The 22,630-nt window shown below is 41.5% G+C and overlaps 1 long non-coding RNA gene across 1 annotated transcript in view; it reads right to left on the bottom strand.

Moving 5' to 3' along the window:
- The window catches only part of LOC115088764, a 38,935-nt gene extending 17,328 nt beyond the window's left edge, over nucleotides 1–21,607 (bottom strand). Inside the window, exon 1 of the long non-coding RNA XR_003855855.1 lies at nucleotides 21,571–21,607. This is a non-coding gene — a long non-coding RNA (uncharacterized LOC115088764). The remainder of the gene's footprint in view (nucleotides 1–21,570) is intronic.
- Nucleotides 21,608–22,630: the final 1,023 nt, after the last annotated feature.

Below are 22,630 nucleotides of genomic sequence, written 5' to 3'. Positions count from 1 at the left end.
GCCAAACAAAAGATTGGGAAACACTGATCTAGATCAAATATTTCCAGGAGGCGCCAAATGGTAAAGAATAAGGGGCAGGGAGGCCAAAATCAGCACAACAGGGAAAAACCAGGAACCACAAATGGGCCCCTCTGACTCCTAGTAAGTCCATGAGGGGCACACTCAAGGAAAACACTGGAGTCCGTAGTTAATGTTCAAATAAAAATATAGGGGTCAATTTTCAAAGCCATTTAAATGGCTAGTTTTGAATATTCATGTTTCTTATCCAACTGAAAAATAGCAGAATAAATCTGTATCCAGCTAAGAATTAGCAGAATAAGAAAGGGGCTTGTTGGGGGCGTACTGGGGAGGGGCAGGGTTAGATGAATAACTTAACTGGCTATCTCCAATATTAGGAGTTAACTGGATAGGTTATCTGCCTAAATGTAGTCTTGCCCAAGAGCAGGTCTACAGTTATCCGGGAACATGTTCCCAGAGAACTTTAGTCGTAACTCTTAACCAGCTATATTCAAAAATAATATCGCCGGTTAAGAAGAGAAGTAAGGCTTAAAAAAAAAATACAAAGAATGCTGGCTTACAGGCCCTAACATCCCCCACCCAAGATCTAATCCAGTGCCCTGCTGAACCGAGCCTGCAGCCCCCCCCCCCCACACACACACACACGGCCAGTCCCATCTCACCCCTTCTCCCACCTTCCATGTCATATCAAATGATCAAAATATTTATAATATCCAAGGGCTCCTCCAACCTCCCCTCCTCCTCCCCCCGCCAACCCAAACTCATACACTCCCGCCCTCCCATGACCTTTTTTGTGCTCTATTTTTCTACCCGGATCATGGTAGTGACCCACTGCGACTCGGGCCAGGGCTTCTGCTGTCGGTTAGCAGCTATGCCCACACTAGAAGCCTACACTGGAGGCGTAGCTGCTAAGCACCAGCAGAAGTAATTGCCTCAAAAGTCTACGTTCTTCTCTTCACCCAATCTGTTAATTGGTCAAATGGGTCAAAAGGTCTTTGTCTCAGCCCTTTGGGGTACCAGAGGTTACGCCTTTCCCTCAGGCACTGGTCAATCAAAATCCAAAAAGTAATCTAAAAAAAATCTCCTCCTTAAAACCTCATCGCCAAATGTTTGAATTGCCTTCTCTGAGATGCAGCCGGAATCTCCAGCTCATCAGCCACCTCGCTTTGATACCCTGGGGAAATCTCTTGCTCTCCCCCATCCACTCTCTGTTGAAACCTAGGGAAGGTTTCAGCTGCTCACTTTTCCTCTCATCAATCCTGCTCCTCACCCACCAACCCTTTGAAGCATCAGGATTGTTTCAAAGGACTTTATACCCCAAAAAGCCTATCTCCAAAAAGGCAGATTTAAATCAATGGGAGGAATCACCCTACTGCCCTTAAACAGGAAAAATCACAGAGGGATTATTTTAGTGACTGGTGTAGACCCGTCTAAAAGTGGTGTACATTTCATAAGAACATAAGAACATGCCATAATCGGTCAGACCAAGGGTCCATCAAGCCCGGCATCCTTTTTCCAACAGTGGCCAATCCAGGCCATTAGAACCTGGCAAGTACCCAAAAACTAAGCCTATCCCATGCTCCTGATGCTAGTAATAGCAGTGGCTATTTTCTAAATCAACTTAATTAATAGCAGGTATTGGAATTTTCCTACAAGAACGTATCCAAACTTTTTTTTAAACCCAGCTAACTAACTGCACTAACCACATCCCCTGACAACAAATTCCAGAGTTTAATTGTGCAGTGAGTGATAAAGAACTTTCTCCGATTAGTTTTAAATGTGCTACATGCTAACTTCATGGAGTGCCCCCTTTCCTTCTATTATCCGAAAGAGTAAATAACCGATTCACTTTTACCCGTTCTAGACCTCCCATAATTTTAAAGACCTCTATCATATCCCCCCTCAGCCATCTCTTCTCCAAGCTGAACAGTCCTAACCTCTTTAGTCTTTCCTCATAGGGGAGCTGTTCCATCCCCTTTATCATTTTGATCACCCTTCTCTGTATCTTCTCCATCGCAACTATATCTTTTTTGAGATGCGGTGACCAGAATTGTACACAGTATTCAAGGTACGGTCTTTACCATGGAGCGATACAGAGGCATTATGACATTTTCTGTTTTATTCACCATTCCCTTTCTAATAATTCCCAACATTCTGTTTGCTTTTTTGACTGGCGCAGCACACTGAACCGACAATTTCAATTATTATCCACTATGACGCCTAGATCTCTTTCCTGGGTAGTAACTCCTAATATGGAACCTTACATTGTGTAACTATAACACGGATTATTTTTCCCTATATGCATCACCTTGCACTTATCCTCATAAAATTTCAACTGACTTTTGGATGCCCAATTTTCCAGTCTCAGAATATCTTCCTGCAATTTATCACACTCCGCTTGTGATTTAACCAGTCTGAATAATGTTGTATCATCTGCAAATTTGATTACTTCACTCGTCATATTTCTTTCCAGATCATTTATAAATATATTGAAAAACATGGGTCCCAGTACAGATCCCTGAGGCACTCCACTGCCCACTCCCTTCCACGGAGAAAATTGTCCATTTAATCCTACTCTCTGTTTCCTGTCTTTTATCCAGTTTGTAATCCACGAAAGGACATCGCCACCCATCCTACGACTTTTTACTTTTCCTAGAAGCCTCTCATGAGGAACTTTGTCAAATGCCTTCTGAAAATCCAAACACACTACATCTACCAGTTCACCTTTATCTACTTGTTTATTAACCCCTTCAAAAAAGTGAAGCGGATTTGTGAGGCAAGACTTGCCTTGGGTAAAGCCAAGCTGACTTTGTTCCATTAAACCATGTCTTTATATAAGTTCTGTGATTTTGATATTTAGAACACTTTCCACTATTTTTCCTGGCACTGAAGTCAGGCTAACTGGTCTGTAGTTTCCCGGATCACCCCTGGAGCCCATTTTAAATATTGGGGTTACATTAGCCACCCTCCAGACTTCAGGTACAATGGATGATTTTTATGATACATTACAAATTTTTACTAATAGATCTGAAATTTCATTTTTTAGTTCCTTCAGAACCCTGGGGTGTATACCATCTGGTCCAGGTGATTTACTACTCTTCAGTTTGTCAATCAGGTTTACCACATCTTCTAGGTTCGCCGTGATTTGGTTCAGTCTATCTGAATCATTACCCATGAAAATCTTCTCCGGAACAGTTATCTCCCCAACATCTTCTTCAGTAAACACCAAAGCAAAGAAATTGTTTAATCTTTTCGTGATGGCCTTATCTTCTCTAAGTGCCCCTTTAATCCCTTTGATCATCTAACAGTCCAACTGGCTCCCTCGCAGGCTGTCTGCTTCGGATATATTTTAAAAAGTTTTTACTGTGAGTTTTTGCCTCTACGGCCAACTTCTTTTCAAATTCTCTCTTAGCCTGTCACTTGCCAATGCTTATGGTTTATCATATTTTCTTCTGTTGGATCCTTCTTTCAATTTTTGAATGAAGATCTTTTGGCTAAAATAGCCTTTCACCTCACCTTTTAACCATGCTGGTAATTGTTTTGCCTTCCTCCCACCTTTCTTAATGTGTGGAATACATCTGGACTGTGCTTCTAGGATGATATTTTTTAACAATGTCCACATCTCTTGCATAATTTTTACCTTTGAATCTGCTCCTTTCAGTTTTTTTCTATTTTTCTCATTTTATCAAAGTTTCCCTTTTGAAAGTTTAGCACAAGAGCCATGATTTACTTACTGTCCCCCTTCCAGTCATTAATTCAAATTTGATCATATTATGATCACTATTGCCAAGCGGCCCTACCACCGTTACCTCTCACCAAATCCTGTGCTCCACTGAGAATTAGATCTAAAATTGCTCCCTTTCTTGTCGGTTCCTGAACCAGTTGCTCCATAAAACTGTCATCTATTCCATCCAGGAACTTTATCTCTGTAGCTTGTCCCGATGATACTTTTACCCAATCAATACTGGGGTAATTGAAATCTCCCATTATTACTGCACTATCAATTTGGTTAGCTTCCCTAATTTCTCTTAGCATTTCACTGTCTGTCTCACCATCTTGGCCAGGTGGACGGTAGTATACTCCTATCACTAAAGGGATTTCTACCCATAAAGATTCGATTGTGCATCTATTCGCATGCAGGACGTTTATCCTGTTGGACTCTATGCCATCCCAGACATAAAGCACCACACCACCTCCCGGATGCTCCTCTCTGTCATTGCAATATAATTTGTACCCTGATATAGCACTGTCCCATTGGTTACTTCCTTCTAGCATGGCTCTGAGATGCCAATTAAGTCTCTGTCATCATTCACTGCTATACATTCTAATTCTCCCATCTTACTTCTTAGACTTCTAGCATTAGCATACAAACATTTCAAAGTTTGTTTTTTGTTTGTATTTTCATTCTGCTTTTTAATTGACAGGGATAAGTTTGAATTTTTTTAGCTCAGGTGAGTTTTTAGTTACAGTCAGTTGACTACTTTTCTTATTATTGGAACCTCACTGTTGGGATGCCCTAATTCTAATGCATCATTAGAATCCTTTGAAGTTACCTCCCTCCAAACCATGCGCTGCTGAGCGACTGTTGGCTTTCCCCTTTGTTCTAGTTTAAAAGCTACTCTGTCTCCTTTTTAAAGGTTAGCGCCAGCAGTCTGGTTCCACCCTGGTTAAGGTGGAGCCCATCCCTTCGGAAAAGACTCCCCCTTCTCCAAAAGGTTCCCCAATTCCTTACAAAACTGAATCCCTCTTCATTGCACACTATCATCTGCTTATTAGCTGCCTTACTGACTATTAAAAGACACTAAATAATATATCTCAATAGTTTACTTCTCCCCAATACTTAAAAAAAAATTTCCCAAGCAAAACTTACTGATTCCTTTCAGCCACCAGCAAAGTGAGCCTCTCCTCTCAGTGCTCCCACTGGATTTCAGATATTACATACATAATCCAATACAGTTATGAATTAAAACAAACAAAACCATACCACAACATATTAACATTAAATAGGCCTTTGGGCCTGTGAGCAGCTCAGGGAGATAAAAAAATTGCTTCCAAAATGGAAGAAACCTTTAGCGTATTCTGGCCTTTACTCCCTTTCTCTGGCAAGAACTTGATTAACAGAAACCGGGCATAACCCAGGAATGTGTAGAAAACTTCTGCAGAGCCTGTGGAAGCAGATGCTAACAATGGCTGGATGGGGAGAAAGCTTCCAATGCATCAGCTCCAGCTCTATGAATTAAACCCCCCCCCCCCCCCCCAGGGTTAGGAATTAACTGTTAATACATTATGGCTTTGTCACAAACTAGGAAGTGTAGACAGGAGAAGCAAGTATCTTTCCTGTGTCAAAGGCAGGAGGGGGACACAGGAAAAGTGGCTTCAATCTGAGTGCCAGAGGTGAATGAGTAAGGACAGGGGCCATACATGATGTGCTCCTGATGACAGCTGGATGCTACAGAGCAAAGAGAAGGTGTAGGCATGAGAGCCTGGCAGGAGAGAGTAAAGAGAGAGGCTGTGCATTGGCAACTCCCTAATGAGAGCCAGATAGGAAGAAGTAAGGAAAAAGACTGTGCATGACAGTTCCCTGACAAGAGCTGGACAGGAAGGAGTCAGAATAAAGGCCGGTTAAGAGAGTGTAAACAAACAACAAATCAGAGGAAATACTATGGTAGGTATTGCACATTGTTACTGAAAATGTCGCAGTCTTTGCATTCCAGGATTTCCACCTCAAGCACAGTACTCTGATCCTGACCCTTTCATGGGGCTTTTCCAAGGCCATTTGGACACCTGCCAGAGGGATCTCAGACCAACCCAGTACCGACTTGGCAGGATCTAAAGCTGTTTTTCACAGCAGGAACAGAATGAGGCATGTCCTTGAATTGTCCTCAACAACAATTAGGTCTAAACAGAGAGCAAAGCAGAGCATGAAAAAACCTTTAAAAACAAGAGATGAGGACTGGATCGGGGGAAAGACCATATCTGCATGGCAGGCCAGCCAGACCTTTGAGAAATTCCAGGATTTCCCTATCTCTCTCCAAGATTTCACAATATAGACTGTCACTGAATACTTGTACTCACTTTCCACTTTCTAGGGCAGTGGTATTCCCTATTAACCCTTGAGGGCCACAAACAGGTCAGGTTTTCAGAATCTCTCTAATGAATATGCATGAGATTGATCTGCAAGCACTCTGCCTCCATTGTATGTAAAACTGGGAATATCCTGAAAACCTGATCTGTTGGCGGCTCTCGAGGACTGGGAATGAATACCACTTTTCTAGGGCAGAGTTGTGCAACCTTTCAGGGCTGTAAATAGATATGGTTTTCCAGGTAACCAAGCAATACATACTAACTTGGTTCTCAAACCAAATTATGCAAATATACCTGATAAATATTCATTGTGAATATCGTAAAATCCCATGCCTGTTTGCAGCCCTTGAGGACATGAAGTCACCTCCAAGCTTCATGTCTTAAGGGTCACAATGAGTCAGTCCTGTTTTTGCCCCAACTGTAGCTATGGACTAATGTTTCCTGCTTTTCTTAGAGAAGTTAAACATGCAGGTCTGTAGAAGCAATTTGGCATAAGAACATAACATATGCTATATTGGGTCAGTCCAAAGGTCAGTTGAGCCCAGCATCCTGTTTCTGACCTTAGCCAATCCAAGTTATTAGGAAATATGTGACTCCTAGGTATAGGCAGGAGCTTTTCTCTGTCATCGGGACTGGCTCAGTCTGGCCTTTAAGATTTAAAACTAAATATCATTTAAAAAATGCTGTAAGTATGAATGTAAAATATGATTTTCACATTTCTAGGTTCTCTGGTACAGATTGAGTGTATGGTGCAGGGTACTTTGTTAATATTTGACCCTTCCTTTTTTGGAGCATCTGGCATGTTAATATTGTTATCGTGAGGTATTTGTAGTCATGTTACTATGGTAATGATGAAAGCTGCCACTGCAACTATCAAGTTCTGTCAGCCCAAACATAAAAAGCAAACAATACCGGCTCTGCAATGTGAACTACCGTCAACTGCAAAAATGCTCCTTTCTGGGTTTTTTGGTTTTTTTTTAAAGAGCAAAATTAGAACTGCACTCATTCTAGGAGTCGAATCACACTGAGATGCTGCCTCTCCCGAGCCAGGAAGCTGGTAGCCATTCTTTGTTGATAAACAACTATGCCTCAAATCCAAGAGCAGAACAGCTCAGGATACCACTTGGCTACAGATTCTAAGCACAGGCTGATCCAGCAACTCATTTTACTCCTGGAGCCTAAGAGGTGACTGCGCCACTGACGCACATAGCACAAGTCAGAATGCCTCACCACAGGGATGGTAGTGAATATGGCTGACAATCCTCCACTCTGTGTGCAGCAGTGACCTGGTTGCATGCCTGGGTGTGTCCTTCCGACTCAGACATTACTGGAAGCCGATTGCAGGAGAACCAGTCACAGCACTGTTCAATGATATTCATGACTTGCCTGCTAAAATGGACATGTTACAATGGGCATGGCTTGAGTATTCAAAATATTACTCATTTTCTCTGGATTTTATACCTAGGTCTTCTGTGGTTTTAATATAGTTCGGCGTATTCTCACTAAGGTGCCTAAGATCAAAATTCTATAAATACTTGAAAGCCAAGGTGATTTTCAAGCACAAGATACCCTCATCCACTGAGGACTTGAGGCACTAAGCTTTCTTCCCATAGATGCAGAAAGGGAGAAAATTCTTAGTGAATCAGGCCCAGTGTGTAAAAACTGGGATGTTACATGGGGATGTATGTGCATAATTTTAGGTGAAGGAAAATGGGGGTGTAAAGTTAGGTGTATGTACCATAAGAAAGTTTAAGGTACCTGCATACATCACATACACCCTCCCCTCCCCCCCACTTCAACGCAGGTGGTGTATATTAGGAAAAACCCCCCAACTATCAGAGTCTATATGTCTCCTGCCATGTCCAGTGATCTCATGGCCTTCTGTCCATTGAGATCAGGGCCGGTGGAAGTACTAGGTGGCTGCCTAGAGCCCCACAGTTCTGGGGGCGGCAGCAGGATTGGGCTAGGAACCTTTTGGACTTGCTTGCCTGCCCTGCGGCTACTGTCCGGAAATAAAGATCATTGAGAAATGGCCTGGATATGCTGACCTGGTTGGGTGTTTATTTCGCTGCCCCGCCCTTTCCCTAGCATCACAGTTGTGTGTGAGAGGTCCTCGAGCGCGTGACAGCAGCAGAGAAGCACATGCTGCATGTGCACTCAGGGACTTCAGGACACGGAGGAAGCAGGAGCAAGGCAGCGTGGGAAAAAGGAAGCTGGAGATCAATCTGAGCACAGCAGGCCCGGGTTATCTATAAGGAGTCTAGAAGTCTCACCTAGCTTCTTGTTCTTTGTTTGACTCCAACTTTCTGAAGGTTGCCACTGCTGGTGGTGAAAAGGAGGCCTGGAAGTGGGCTGTAGGAGGTAAGCCACCCCTGCAGCACTTCTCCCTGCCTGCTGCTTGGAAAAAACAAACAAAGGGAGTGCTGATCTAGGGAGCTTGGTGATCACAGGGCAGAGAGAATTCAGCTATGATGTCCTGCAGTGTGGAACAGCAGGAGCCAGTGAGTTCCAGTCTACCTGGCTGTTCTGTGTGTGGGGTTTTTGGATACTGGCTTGTGGAGTGAGGGAGGGGAAGAGGGTGAAGACAGAGAGAGACAGTCCCTCCAAGTCGGAAGGATTGAATAAAGACTGTGATTGAAGAGGAAGGGGGGAATAGCAGGGCCTGGGGAGAGGGGCAAAAAAGATACCTGGTGAGGAGAAAGTATGGACTTTGGGAATGACTGAGATGAAGAAGGAATGGGGGATTAAGTGGGAGTATGGAGAGCAGTGATTCTGAGTGAGTGAATGGGAGGAAAAAAGGATTGGGGGATTGAGTGGATTGGAGAGAGGGGTACTGTGACTGTGAGAGAGAGGAGAAAGTTTGTATGAACCTTCTTCCCACCCCCTACACGAATCCACAACAATCTCAGGGCAACTGGATCAGACCATCAAGCCCAGTATCCTGTTTCCACCGGTGGCCAATCCAAGTCACAAGTACCTGGCAAGTACTCAAACAATAAATAAATCCCATGCTACTAATGGCGGCAACAAGCAGTGGCTATTCCCTATCCATTAATAGCAGTTTATGGACTGCTCCTAATGTAGGCAAATGCCTAGTGACAAGTAAAAGACATGTGTTAAAGCAAATTTCATAAGCCTACTTGCATGGATACAGTGTTTTTACATGCGTAAAGTTCAGAATTAAACATGTAAATGCTCTTGAGCATCAGGCCGTTAGCATTAAACAGTTTTCTTTGTGACTCCAACCGAAGACAAAAAGAAGAAAAAGTAATTCTGAATTTAAAAGGTGCGAGAAATCAAATTGCTGACCCCATATTTTTAAATGGAAATGAAGTATACTGTATTATAGTCTATTTTAAATTATTGCTCTGATAGTTCTAGCAAATATGAAAACCAGAAATTGGTCTGTAAGGGCCAATCCCCCTTTATTTATTTATTTATTTATTCATTATATCTTTTGCAATTTCAAAGTATAACGATTAACGCTCTTGCTTTTGAAATGGACCAGAGTGTTACAGTATTGGCTTTATTAATTTGTTCAGTATTGCCAGTATAACAATGGTCTTCGCTGCTGATACTGATGGAAAAGAAAAAACATGAATGTATTGCAGAAACCAGTGCTAGAGCACAAAGACCTACTAGTCTCTGGTAATGTAAATGTAAACCAGTGGGACAGTGCTATATCAGGGTACAAATTATATCGCAATGATAGGGAGGATCAACTTGGTGGGGGTGTGGCACTTTATATCCGGGAGGGTATAGAGTCCAACAGGATAAAGATTATACAAGAGACTAAATGCTCAGTAGAATCTATATGAATAGAAATCCCATGTGTGTTGGGTAAGAGTATAGTGATAGGAGTATACTACCGTCCACCTGGACAAAATGGTCAGACAGATGATGAAATGCTAAGAGAAATCAGGGAAGCTAACTAATTTGGCAGTGAAGTAATAATGGGAGATTTCATTACCCCAATATTGACTGGGTAAATGTAACATCAGGACTTGCTAGAGACATAAAGTTTTTGGATGGAATAAACAACTCCTTCAGGAGCAGTTGGTTCAGGAACCGAGAGAGGGAGCTGTTTTAGATTTAATTCTTAGTGGAATACAGGATTTGGTGAGAGAGGTAACGGTGGTGGGGCCACTTGGCAATAGTGATCATAACATGATCAAATTTTAACTAATAATAGAAGGGGACAATAAGTAAATCTGCAGCTCTAAAACTAAATTTTCAAAAGGCAAACTTTGATAAAATGAGGAAAATAGAAAAAAACTGAAAGGTGCAGCTGCAAAGGTTAAAAGTATACAACAGGTGTGGATTTTGTTTAAAAATACAATATTGGAAGCTCAGTCCAGATGTATTCCATGCATGAAGAAAGGTGGAAGGAAGGCATAACAATTACCAATATGGTTAAAAGGTGAGGTGAAAGAGGCTATTTTAGCCAAAAAATATCCTTCAAAAATTGGAAGAAGGATCCATCTGAAGAAAATAGGAAAAAGCATAAGCAATGCCAAGTGTAAAACACTGATAAGGCAGGCTAAGAGAGAATTTGAAATTAAGTTGGTGTAGAGGCAAAGTGTCATAATAAAAAATGTCATAAAAGATATATATCTGAAGCAAGAAACCTGTGAGGGAGTCAGTTGGACCATTAGATGACTGAAGGGTTAAAGGAGCTCTTAGGGAAGATAAGGCCATTGCAGAAAGACTAGATGAATTCTTGTGTTTACTAATGAGGATGTTGGGGAGATACCGGTTCCAGAGATGGTTTTCAAAAGTGATGAGTCAGATGAACTGAACCAAATCACTGTGAACCTAGAAGATGTAGTAGGCCAGATTGACAAACTAAAGAGTAGCAAATTTTAATCTTTTGAGAGTTTATCTATCATCTATATGTCAGCTTTTACAACATATGAAGTTGAAGTTAAATGAAAATAAAACTGAAATTCTATTCATCTGTAATAAATTAGACAGAGAAAAAGAGTTTCTCTTAAGTAGACAGAATCAATATATTAGTCTGACCTTAAAAGTGAGAAACCTTGGGATATTCTTAGACAGTGAGTTCATTAGGAAGAGATCAGTAGCAAACATTATAAAAGATTTTTTTTTTAATTACAAATTTTAAAAAGATTAAAACCGTTTTTACATGAACAAGAATTTTGATCCATTTTGCAGTCTTTATTGTTTGCAAAAATAGATTACTGTAATGCTCTGTTTTTAGGTCTCCCACAATGTACTCTCCGTCTGCTGCAACTATTGCAAAATGCAGCTGCAAAGGTTTTAATGGGTCTTTAAAAGTTCGATCATATTACACCTGTTTTAAAATATTTACATTGGCTCCCAGTACCTTTTAGAATTCAGTTTAAGGTCTATATTTAATTCATAAAGCAATCTTTAATCAGAAAAACGAATGGTTTAATGCCTCGCTTCAGCTACAGACAACACAACGTAGTTTAAGATCAAAGTAACAAGGACAACTAGTGATATCATCACCAAAATTGGCACACTTAAATAAAGTGCGTGAATGAGCTTTATCTTTGGCTGTTCCTCGAATATGGAATGTCTTACCAAGTGAATTGAGATTGGTGCCAACTTTTTCAAATTAAAAAAAAAAAGCGAAAAACACATCTATTTATAATTTATAGTTTATAGTTTATTAATTTTTCTATACCGCTGCATTGGCGTTAGCCTTCACAGCGGTTTACAGTTAAAACAATCAATAAATACAATAAATACATCCAATAAAAGATATTTAATCTTGCATGTGGAGAACAAAATGCTGAAGGGTAGTAAGTAAATTTGAAAGACAAGGAAAGCGGCTAGGCTACCACTGTTAGTTTGTTTACGACCCCGCCCCCCTTTCCGCCCCTTTTTCAAAGCCTCGAGACATACGCTCGTCCCTGGCTTGCGTGCGCCACCAAGCCTATGCAAAATAGGCTCGGCGCGCTCATGGGCAGGTTTTCAGGGTTACACGCATAACCCTTTGAAAATCTACCCCTATGGCTTTTTGGCTGGGTACAAAGTTAATTTTGATAAATCTGAGCTTTTTCCTGTTGACCCAAAATCTCTATGCCAGTGGCATTCCCCCAAGCCACAGAGGGTGCAAACAGGTTAGATTTTCAGGATATCTCTAATAAAGATGCATGAGATAGATTTGCATACAATGGAGGCAGTACCTGTAAATCTCTCTCATGCATATTCATTAGGGATATCCCAAAAACCTCAACCATTTGTGGCCCTCCAGGGTTGGGATTGAATGCCACTGCTTCATGCCTTAGGGTGCTGATGCCACTCTTCATGCTTCCTTATCCTTCAGTCAATGTCTAAGGGTGTGCTTGCTGTCATACCCCTCACTCTGTGCCTTGGAGGTCTTCATGCCACCATTTGTGCTGCTTTGTTCCTCTCTCGGTGTCTTCAGGTAGTCCTGCCTCTGTTTCTGCTGCTTTGCTTCTCTCATGATGCCCTGGGGTGTTCATGCCACTGTTGATAGTGCTCTTTGCGCCTCTCACTGTATCTTCTAGGCCTCTTTTGTTAGTGCCCTTTGCCTCTCTTTTGGAGCTTTGGGGTGTTCTTGCCATTGTTGTGCACTTTGCCCCTTTCTTGATGCCTTTGGGTGCTCATGCCTCTGTTTGCCCCGTCCGTGCCTTGGCTATTCATGCCACTCTTGGTACTACTTTGCTCTATTCTTTATGACTTGGAATACTGTTCCCTCTGCTGCTGCCTACCTGCAGATTTTATTAAACTTGGCTAGAAATCTCCAATAGGATATGTTGCTTCCCCCATTGACATTAATGTAAAAACAAACGACCAATTGAACAAAATAAATTAATGAAATGAATCACCATGCCAAACCAAACATTTTTCCGTGTACATTCCCTAAAGAATGAGTTGTTCAAACACAGCTATCTAGGCATCTAGTGTGCAAGAGAAATACTGAGTTTAAATCTGCAGCTTTTAACAGGACTCTCATGGGGGTTTCTTGACATGGGATAAGGTCAGCATTGGTACAAAAATGAAACACACATGTATACTATACAATGACATAGACATAACACACCCATTTTGTACTTAGACCCACCCAGTTTTTCCCTCTGCTTTGCCATGGGGCCAATGGCAAATAACCAGTTTCTAGGTGCAGCAACATAGGGTGCCTGGTGGTTCCTTCAGCATGTGGCATCGTGGCCCCAATGAACAATGCAGCATAAGTGAGGAGTCAATTGTGATTAGCAAAAGATCTTAACATGTATTGAATTTTATGTTATGCAATTTTATATATATTTTAGTACTTGCAGTTATTATTATTGATTCTTATTAGTATTCATTAGTCCTTCGGTGTACATATTATTAACTGGAAGTATCAGAGAATATCATTTACTTTTATGTTCATGTAATCTTTAAGATATATTTTTAGTGATAAAGATAAAAGCATTATTGTTCATTACCAAGGTTGGATAAAATTCAGCAATACTATTTGGTGTGACTCTACTATTTAGTGTGAAACTATTTTCAATGTATCGATAGTATATACATGGATAAGGAGGCATTTAATTGCTAATGACACTCAATTCTTTTTAGAAGTGACATACAAAAAACTCTGAATTGGCTTGAATCTTATTTTATATAGCATAAAAGAATCTTGGGAAGTGAATAAATTGAATTTTATATAATTATGTCATCTTTCTCATTATAATTTATTGGAGTACTGCACATTTATTGGGCCAGTGGCAGCAAAGTTTGTACAAAACTGTATTATGTATGCACAACATAACATTTCATCAGGTACCAAAGTTCCTCAACAGACTGCATGGGATCCATTTGTGCAAATGCCAAAAGCTCAAAAATATCAATACTTTCCTTTTATTGTTGATTGGTTCGGTAAGTGGACCAAAGCCAATCCTACACATACAAATATAGCAGTAACAATTCCATATATCTAGAGTGGATTGACAGTGACCAAGGACCTGAATTTCATAATAAGGTAATTGAACAACTGATCATTGCAATGGTTATGACGTCACTGGCCAAATTGAAAGAATTAACTAAATCATTTAAACTGGACTGGCTAAAGCAATAAAAGAAACTGGGTTACTCTGACCAGAAGTACTACAAATGATCTTATTTAGTATTAAAGCGTACTGCAGGCAGAACCACCAATCTGAGTTCATTTGGTTACTGGGCGCCAATGCCAACACACCAATAAGTGAACTTGACTGAATATGACTTGTTTTGATTAATAGATTCCATGATTTCATATTGCAAAGTATTAATGCAACCTATTTTTAAGACATCTCAACAAGTCAGTGCTGCACTGCTGAAACCTCAAGTAGACATCGTTCACAGTATACAGCCATGTGGTGCTATTTTAATACAAAACTTTCTCCAGGCCAGCAGTTCAGAACCACACTGGGAGAGACTCCACCAAGTTTTGCTCACCACCAACAGCAGTGAATGTAAAGGGAAAGAAATTCTGGATCCACACATCACATCTTAAAACCTGCAACCCTAGACTAGGCTGAAAGCAGACAAGTTCAGACCAGGAAGTTAAGTAGATGATGACAGACCAGGTAGAGAAATAGCCGAATAATTATGGTGAGGAGTGACAGTGGGATTAGGCCCCTGGGTTTGAGTTCAGGCGTAATAATTCCCTGCCTCAGCCTATTACCTTTTATGGTGGTTTAGAGTCCCACCATTGCATTCCTGCATATTGTTCTCTTTGTTTGTGCATTAGTACTACATACTGGGCCACTCCTTTGAACCTTACTAATTGTTGGACATGGCATACTGTGTGGACAAAAGGCAGTTGGCCATTTAATTCAGAACTACAAATGTTTTTCAGTGTCAATATTTCCTATTGCAACTCCCTGTGTCATTTGCTGACATATGTATGTGATGGGCCAAGGGGAATAAGAAAAACATAAATACCTCCCTTATTGGGTCCACCTGCAATAAAACTGTAATTCAATGGCACCAGGCCAAGGCATGAAGCTGCTTTGACTGTCTCGGTTCCAATGGACCTTTTTGTATTTGCCATCTGAATCAAAGTTATTAGGTCTATTTTCCAAATAGTTTTACTCTTTCAGCAAACTTCAGTTTATCCAATAAAATAGGATTGGGACTTCCTAGGTATTGGTGCCCAAACTGGTTTAGAGGTTTAAGAAAGAAACTAATGTGTATAATTGTTATTATTGCACTTGCATTAATCATCTTTATTGTCTTAAGTCTTGGCTGCCAATATGTAAAAAGTCTCTGCCATAAGTCTGCCAAAAGTTTAATAGTTTCTACAATGGTAGCAATTCCACTTTCTGTTGCTACAAACTTTCTGATCTCCACTCAGATAAGAGATTGTCAGCCCCTTCTCATATTCCCTCCCCCCACCCTCCTGAGGAAGAGGAATTCCAGATGATATAGGTCAGGCTCAGGTAACATAAGATTAGCCCAGAGTATCCACTCCTATGATGGATAAGAGTTCTAGCCTAACTCATGGCTCCATTGGTTGAGCCTGCATGGGACCAACCTAAGACATGGGGTGGAACAGTATTGAAGCCTGGAGCATAATACTGTCATACTAAATATGACAAAGAGAAGAAGTGTAAGGGTGCTTTGAGGGAGTTCTCTGTGAAGGCAGACCAGTTGGCAATGAAGAAGTAGAAAGATCACAGCATAATAAGAATGCTAATGTATGTCAAAGGTCAGCATTAAGTTTCACTTCTGCCTTCTGGGCTCAACTTGCATGAAATCATGGCTTACAAGAATGCAGTATTATTAGCATATAAGAGATAAGATAAGAGCTTAAACCAGTTAGAAAAAGATTATGTTAACAAAGTAACTAACTCATTGGTGTGTAAGTTTAGGGGAGGTTAAATTTATAACCCACTGTAAAATCCGATGACCTCTGAGATCTGTATTTGCCCTTTCTGGCTATGGTGATCTGCAACTCTCCTAAGTTATCTTACTAAAATGTTTTCTCTCTTTGCTGGCTGACATTGTGCTTATTTCAACTCTCACTACACTTGAGCAGGTATAACTGTGTATAATTGTCAGTGCTGGTTATGAGCACACCAGTGAATTTTCAAAGAAGAGTTATGTGCATAAATCCACTTTGAAAATTCTGGCTAAAGTCTGTGGGTAGAAGAGTACTCTCAAACTTTAGACTGTAGAGGTTGTTTGAAAATGTATAGTATCACCCACAATGTATGACAGCGGTTCCAGGCTATTTGCAAATCTGTTACCTGGTGCACGCTAAAGCATTACTTATTAATAAGAGTACAACTGCCATGACTCAGACCTGTATGCTTAGTGCCCACCCATGTTATAACCTTGGGCCCAGCCAAAAAAAAAATAAATTCTGGCTATGCCACTAGTACTGTAGCTTGGGACCTGCTCCAGGGAAGAGTGTGGCATATTTTACAAGTAACAGAAAGCTGAAGTGATTTAAATGCAGATTTCATAGCTACTCGATAATTCAGCAGAAACATTTGGGGAATGATCTGAGATTTGTCATGGGGCATGGGACAGTAACATTTGGGGAATGATCTGGATTTGTCATGGGGCATGGGACAGTAACATTTGGGGAATGATCTGGATTTGTCATGGGGCATGGGACAGTAACATTTGGGGAATGATCTGGATTTGTCATGGGGCATGGGACAGTAACTAAAAAATAAGGTTTCTGAGTTTCCATTCTTCCGCCTTCCCCTAAAAACATATTTTATCAATGGTACAAAGGGATTGTGACTGTGCCTCATGTCTCTCCAGTGTCTCCAAATGGGTTCGTTTTGAATATATCATGAAACTTACTTGTAAGCACTTGCACAGTACCAAAGAAAGCCTCCTTCTGGAATTCATAAGATGAAATACGAATAAGGCAACACACCAAGATGTGCCTGGAAGTCCTTTATAATCAGGCCAGTGGCACCCAATACAATTGGGACTTCTTTTGCATCCTTCTGCCACATTTTCTCGGTCTCTGGTTGCATGTTTTGGTATCTGAGGAACTTCTCTCTCTCTTCATATATTCTGCAAACTAGCTGCTTGTTACCGACACATATCAGCAATGCCATCTTGTATTTTTCTCCTTTACCACAATGTCTGGTTTTCTTGTATCAAGCTCTCTTTCACATGGCATAGGAATGTCCTAGGTGATCACAAGTTCTTCATTCTCTACAGTTCTTTCACAGTCATGATCCTAGTGCTTTTCTATTTCAGCGATGTTATAGTGTTTACACAGTTTTCAGTAGATGAGTTGTACCAACTATTGAGCTAGATTTTATAAATTTGCGCGAGCGCGTACTTTTGTTCGCGCACCAGGCGCAAACAAAAGTACACTGGATTTTATAAGATACGCACCTTCCCATACCTAACCCACCCCCCCCCAGCCCTATCTAAACCCCCCTACCTTTGTTGCCAGATTTACGCCTGCCGAAAGCAGGTGTAAATCTGCGCGCACCAGCGGGCTGCTGGCGCGCCATCACCCAACCCGGGGGCTGGTCCGGAGGCCCTGACCATGCCCCCGGGCCGGCGCCACGCCCCCGGTCCCACCCCAAACCGCCCCTGATTCCGGACACGCCCCAGACACGCCTCCTCCCCGCCCCTTTTACGAAGCCCCGGGACTTATGCGCGTCCCAGGGCTCTGCGTGCGCCGGCGGCCTATGCAAAATAGGCACACCGGCGCGCGAGTGCCCTGCGCGCGTAAATCCAGCCGGATTTACGCGCGCAGGGCTTTTAAAATCCGGCCCATTATACCTTTCTGTAAACTGGCCATCTGACATTAGCTCGTCATACCTAGCAACGAGATGTGTAGATATTTCCAATTTTGTTCATAGACCATTGTCCTGTGCTGTGCCGTTATTAATCTCTCATCTTTAGGTTTAAGTTAACCTCTCCTTAGCCAGTCTTGTGCTAGATTTTGATCCACATGGGGTTTCTGAAGTAACTCTCATGTTCTATTTAAGCTTTTGTCAATTGTTTTTCCTTGTTTTCTGGTCTGATTCTTTAAGTTTAGTTTAATTTACAATACTACCTTTCCAGAAAATCAAAGAAAATCAATAAAATTAGGGCTTAAAATATTATATACAAATTAATTCAAATATAAAATACCATATATATATATATATATATATATATATATATATATATATAATATAAAATCACATAATCATAATACATTAAATCAAAGTTATTCTCAAACAAGAGAATCAACAAGTTCCCACCCAAAGAGTTTTTTCCTCTTGTTTTGAAAATTCTATTGCTTCTTTCTCCTCATGGGCTCACTTATTCCTTCTACTTGTCGAAACGATTGTCCAGGCTTAAGGATGAAAACCGATTTTGCCAGTTAAGTTTTATACATTAGCACTTTTTAAGTATTTGGATCTGGTAATGCTGTTAGATTACACACGTGAGATCTGCTAGTATACCTATTTCAACAAAGCCCGTGCAACCTTCAGCTCGTGGAATGTATAATCTCAGCATACACTGATTATTATAGATTAAATGATGAGCCTAGTTTCTGTAAGAATCAATACATGCCAGAATTGTATATTCCAAGAGTTACAGGTCTCCTGGATGGAGGAGGTAATGTAGGGACTACAGAAGAGCATCACCTCAAGCTAGTTTGGGGCACACTGAATTGGCTTCAATTAACTTATTATATGGTCCCAACAACATTGCTATGCTTTAAGTCACCTCTGCATACTCAGTGACAATATTCCAAGGCAGAAAAAAGAGGAGGAGGGGTCTAGAGTGATCACCATAAATGTGTAGGAAGCTGAAGGCTTGATCCCTTCTGACAACAATCTGGGCATATAAAGTGTGTTATTCAGTGCCAAAGAGTGGATCAAGGGCACAGCTATAAAATAAAAACCTGCAAACTCAAATTCAGCACATGAAACCCATAAATGCACTATTATCACAAAGCTTTTTACTGGTCTAGCTTTAAGAAAAATGTAAAGAAACTTTCTTCTAAGAATAAGCTGAATGCTTTTAATGGCTGCCAATTGCCATTTTGAGCTCCAGAGCTGCTGGTATTGAGCCAGTCTGATGCTACCTTTGGAATGATACTGACACATTTACACTTGTCGATATTATCAGGCCAATGCAACAGTGGAGTGCAGAAAATGGGCGCTCATGATTGAGTGCCTGCTCTCCTAGCATAGGCGCCCACTTTAATATTTAAATGAGCTGCTGCGGTAAAAAGGAGGCATTAGGGGAAATTGTGCACCCCTAGCGCCTTCACAGCATTGGGCACCCAGGAGAGGTGGCTGTTAATGCTGGTTAGGAAAATTTTATGAGCATCCATTTTCCTAACCTGGGCACAGGTACGGGTTAGGAAAATGGACCCTCGTTAATTAAGCGTCCATTTTTCTTACCTGACTGCAGACGTTTTACAAATGTTTTTTTCCCTTACTCCTTTTTCTGTTCCTCCAACTTAATATAGCCATGATATTAAGTCACAGGAACCAAAAAAAGGAACAGAAAAGCAGTATTTTCTGCTTTTCTGTTAACTTTAGGGGCTCCTCAAGAATTAACGCCTGCTCCGGGGCAGGCGTTAATTTTCAAGAGTAAAAATGTGTGCATTGGGTGCACTTTTTTTTTCTGCATTGGGGAGGGGCAATAGCTCATAGCCTGGACAACATGAATTTACATGTGAGGAGCGCTATTAGCTACACGCTGGTTAGGATGCATGTTTTGGACACTCTAATATCCTTACTGCATAAGGGGTTTTGGACACCTATATTGCATCGACCTGTATGTGAAAGAGCATTCTTCTCTAGTAGACACTAAAGCTGTGGCCACTGCATCATAATCAGGACTCTTTGGGATGTCCCAAGATGAAAAGGAAACCCAGAAACTGTTGGGTTCAGTGACAGTGATGTGCACTGCCTGTGGCAGGGGCTCAGATTTGATTTCCGAGCCAGGTCTTCCGCTCCCTAGGTTGGTTGAAGCTGGGATGCTGCGGAAGCAATTCTGACTCCTGGTGGGGTTGGGGGGTGAGTAGGAACAAGTCCCTAGTCATTGCATCTACACACGGGCTTTGCCCATGAGAATGGCTTTTATCTCACCTAATCCTGTATGTGTGCACTTTCACCTAGAGTGAGCAGAGGTGTTCCTGGGGCAGGGCTGCACAAGGGTTTGCACTTACACGCCTACTTTTGTATATTTTTCCTCAAACTATGCGCACACGTTAGGTGTAAACGTGTGGATGGTTTTGGTGAGCTAATTATCAAACAGAAGGTATGTGCATACTTTTCTCGCTGAAAGCTGGTGTAAAATTCATAAGTAAACATTTATTTATTGGCCTGCAGTGGCTTCTATGGCAAATGGCTTAAATGTCCTCAGGCCTTTACAAAATGACCCACCTAGAAGCTAGATTTAGTATCTGAGATGGCAGGGCTTTAGGAGGAGTCCTGCTGAATAGCCTCTGGCTAAGGACTCTCCCTGCAATGTCTGAACTAAAGTAAGTTGGACGTGTATGTAAAATAGGGAAGAAGTCCCCGGGTTGTGAATGAAAGCTAAAAGTTGCCAGATCCCAGCCCTGGTCCCAATTGAGCTGGAGGTCCCAAGAAACAGGAGAAAACTGCCAGGTGAAAAAAAGACAATGAAAAAGAAGATTCACCTTAACCATTCTGTGAAAGCTGGTCTCTTCCCTTCTAAGCTGCTTTAAGAACTTTCTACAGAGTTCTGTACAGAAATGCTAAGTACTAGAGGCAGAATATAAAAAAAGTCACACATTTCACTGACACAGTCTAGAATTAGCAAAAACACCTTGGACTCTCATCCACTCCCTGCTCAGCAGCATCCCCCTCCCGACCCTCTCCATCACCCCCACTCCCTACCCAGCATCTCCCTCCTCTCATTCTTTTCTCCAATCCCCAGTATATCACTCTCTTCTTACCCCTCCCCCCCCCAACTACATCCCCCAGCATCCCTTCTCTCTCCTACCATCCCATAAGAAGCCCCCTCTTTCCACTCGGCCTCTCCCCACCGTGACAGCATCTCTTTCTTCTCCCCTCCCAGGGTCCTCCTCTATCTCTCATGGCTGATTGAATACCCCAGAGCTGCTGAAGACTGTCAGTCTACACTGCCAGCAATAGCAAAAGCAAGCAATCAGCAAGGGGCCTGTGAACCTGTGCACACTCACAGATGCTGTAAACAATCCCCCCCCCCCCCCAATGGGCTTCCTGTTACCAAGAAAATCCATTTGAGAGATAAAGCGTGCAGGGCCTGGGAGCACTCACCAGCTCAAAGGTCCTGTGCTGATTTTATTTTCTGTTGTTGCTGCTGCAGTCACAGGGTAAGCATGATGACACTACTTGGGTATGATGCCCGGGGCAAAGATATTGCTACCCCCCCCCCCCTCCTTTTAGTCTTGGCACAAAGTCAGCTTGGCTTTACCCAAGGCAAGTCTTGCCTCACAAATCTGCTTCACTTTTTTGAAGCAGTTAATAAACATGTGGATAAAGGTGAACCTACCGTACTTGGATTTTCCGAAGGCGTTTGACAAAGTTCCTCATGAGAGTCTTCTAGGAAAAGTAAAAAGTCATGGGATAGGTGGCGATGTCCTTTCGTGGATTGCAAACTGGCTAAAAGACAGGAAACAGAGAGTAGGATTAAATGGACAATTTTCTCAGTAGAAGGGAGTGGGCAGTGGAGTCCTTTAGGGATCTGTATTGGGACCGTACTTTTCAATATATTTATAAATGATCTGGAAAGAAATACAAGTGAGCTAATCAAATTTGCAGATGATACAAAATTATTCAGAGTAGTTAAATCACAAGCAGATTGTGATAAATTGCAGGAAGACCCTTGTAAGACTGGAAAATTGGGCATCCAAATGGCAGATGAAATTTAATGTGGATAAGTGCAAGGTGATGCATATAGGGAAAAATAAACCATGCTATAGTTACACAATGTTGGGTTCCATATTAGGTGCTACAACCCAAGAAAGAGATCTAGGTGTCATAGTGGATAACACATTGAAATGGTCGGTTCAGTGTGCTGCGGCAGTCAAGAAAGCAAACAGAATGTTGGGAATTATTAAAAAGGGAATGGTGAATAAAACGGAAAATGTCATAATGCTTCTGTATCGCTCCATGGTGAGACCACATCTTGAATACTGTGTACAATTCTGGTCGCTACATCTCAAAAAAGATATAGTTGCCATGGAGAAGGTACAGAGAAGGGTGACCAAAATGATAAATGGGATGGAACAGCTCCCCTATGAGGAAAGACTAAAGAGGTTAGGACTTTTCAGCTTGGAGAAGTCAGGACTGAGGGGGGATATGATAGAGGTGTTTAAAATCATGAGAGGTCTAGAATGGGTAGATGTGAATCGGTTATTTACTCTTTCAGATAATAGAAAGACCAGGGGGCACTCCATGAAGTTAGCATGGGGCACATTTAAAACTAATTGGAGAATGTTCTTTTTCACTCAATGCACAATTAAACTCTGGAATTTGTTGCCAGGGGATGTGGTTAGTGCAGTTGGTGTAGGTGTGTTTAAAAAAGGATTGGATAAGTTCTTGGAGGACAA

This window comes from Rhinatrema bivittatum, chromosome 3, assembly GCF_901001135.1.
Source record: "Rhinatrema bivittatum chromosome 3, aRhiBiv1.1, whole genome shotgun sequence".
NCBI lineage: Eukaryota > Metazoa > Chordata > Amphibia > Gymnophiona > Rhinatrematidae > Rhinatrema > Rhinatrema bivittatum.
The sequence above is the reverse complement of the archived record's forward strand: the minus strand, read 5'-3'. Positions and strand labels throughout refer to the sequence as shown.